The sequence below is a fragment of the Trachypithecus francoisi genome, unplaced genomic scaffold (assembly GCF_009764315.1).
Source record: "Trachypithecus francoisi isolate TF-2019V2 unplaced genomic scaffold, Tfra_2.0 Lachesis_group16, whole genome shotgun sequence".
NCBI lineage: Eukaryota > Metazoa > Chordata > Mammalia > Primates > Cercopithecidae > Trachypithecus > Trachypithecus francoisi.
Genome location: NW_022681461.1, coordinates 62,370,449 through 62,372,687, shown reverse-complemented (window position 1 = coordinate 62,372,687; position 2,239 = coordinate 62,370,449). Strand labels below are relative to the sequence as shown.

Genomic DNA, 2,239 nt, shown 5'->3' with positions numbered 1-2,239 from the left:
TGTAGAGAGATGCAGAGAACTGGGCAGCCTGTGCACAGATGACAGAGAGATGGGAGGCAAAACGTGAAGGAGAAACTTTCTGCTTCTATTTATTGCCATGTGAAAAGAAACCATGATCTTGCTTGTTGGAGAGAAAAGATAAAGAACATGGAGGAAGAGACAGCTTGGCTCTCCAGACTTTGGGGCTCACTTATAGTAGGCATCACTGTGCAAACTGCACTAGGTGGAGTGGCATCTTCCAGACATTGCTCTTGCAGGGAAAGTGAGCCCAGGTCTAACGACATATACACATATCCTCTGTCTGTCAGTGTCCCTGTCAGGATACGTGTACACAAAGCAAAAGCACAGAACTTGGAAAAGTTTGTCAAAGGGACTTATGTAAAAAGAATTAATGAATAAATGATTTAGGAAGAGACGAGGGTTTTTGTAAAAATTCAAGTAGTTGCTGTTCATTGAGTATTTACTCTGCCAGGACTTTTGCTAAATGTTTTCATTTACTCTTCGTTCCTGTGAGTTAAGAATGTTCATCTTTTTATAGATTAACCTCCTCCCCGCAAAACACCACCACCACCACCAACAACAAGAACAACAGCTAGCTTGCCTGAGGTTGCGGAGCTTGTGTGGTAGAGTTAGGATTTGAACCTAGGCCAATGATGCATTACTTTCAGGGAAAGGCTTTAGTTCCTTTGAAATCTGCAAAAAGCAAGATAGGCCCCACAGCCTCGGAATCAAAGCCAGTTCCCAGCCCATTAAAGTCCCTTAGCCACCTGCCTCCTCTTTCCTTTCAACATGACGGATACCACTCTGTCCTTTGCCGAGGACTTCCTGGCAGGTGGTGTCGCTGTGGCCATCCCCAAGATGGCAGTAGTGTCCATCGAGGGGGGTCAAGCTGCTGCTGCAGGTGCAGCATGCCAGCAAGCACATCACTGCAGATAAGCAATACAAAGGCATTATAGACTGTGTGGTCTGTATTCCCCAGGAGCAGGGAGTCCTGTCCTTCTGGCACCGTAACCTGGCCAATGTCATCAGATAATTCCCCACCCAGGCTCTCAACTTCACCTTCAAAGATGAATACAAGCAGATCTTCCTGGCTGGTGTGGACAAGAGGACCCAGTTTTGGCGCGACTTTGCAAGGAATCTGGCATTGGGCAGTGCCACTGGGGCCACATCCTTATGTTTTGTGCGCCCTCTTGGTTTTGCCCATACCTTTCTAGCAGCTGATGTGGGTAAACCTGGAGCTGAAAGGGAATTCAAAGGTCTTGACGACTGCCTGGTTAAGATCTACAAATCGGATGGGATTGAGGGCCTGTACCAAGGCTTTAACATGTCTGTGCAGGGTATTGTCATCTACCGAACTGTCTACTTCAGTATCTATGACGCTGTAAAGGGAATGCTTCCAGATCCCAAGAACACTCACATCATCATCAGCTGGATGATGGCACAGTCCATCACTGCTGTTGCTGGGTTGACTTCCTATCCATTTGACACTCTTTGCCGCTGCATGATGATGCAGTCAGAACTCAAAGCAACTGACATTATGTACACAGGCACACTTGACTGCTGGAGGAAGATTGCTCATGATGAAGGAGACAATGCTTTTTTCAAGGGTGCTTGGTCCAATGTTCTCAGAGGCATGGGTGGTGCTTTTGTGCTTGTCTTGTAGGATGAAATCAAAAAGTACACATAAGTTATTTCCTAGGATTATTTTACCCCTGTGAGCAGGCATGTTGTATTATGTAACATATCTCGAGCATTCTTGACAGACTCCTGGCTGTCAGTTGATCAGTGGAAACTATTTACTGGTTGAAGATGGGAAGCAATAATATTTATCTAACCAGTTTTCTCTTAAAGCCATTTCCATGATGATGATGATGGGACTCAATTATATTTTGTATTTCAGTCACTCCTGATAAATAACAAATTGGGAGAAATAAAAATATCTAAAATAAAAAACAAAAGCAAGACAGTTGAGAGGTAGAATTCAGTCGGCAAGCACCCAGAGTCCACTCTGTCCAGTAGAAGCCCTCGGAAGTGTTCTTTTACTTGGGTTTTAATGAAGACAACAAAAGAATAAGATGGCACCGACAGAATCCATCCACTATAATAAGAACCGTAGCCACTTAATTATACACATATGGCTTACAACTTTTCAGGCCACAAACTGTGGGTGGGGTCACAGACACTGCAACCATCCATATGTCACAGACTAGTCCCCAGGAGCTAATGAGGAAACCCAGCC

General features: G+C 44.8%; 1 pseudogene; it reads left to right on the top strand.

The window, feature by feature from the left end:
* The first annotated feature begins 775 nt into the window (after nt 1-775).
* LOC117099369 lies at nt 776-1,687 on the top strand (annotated as a pseudogene).
* The last annotated feature ends 552 nt before the right edge of the window (nt 1,688-2,239 follow it).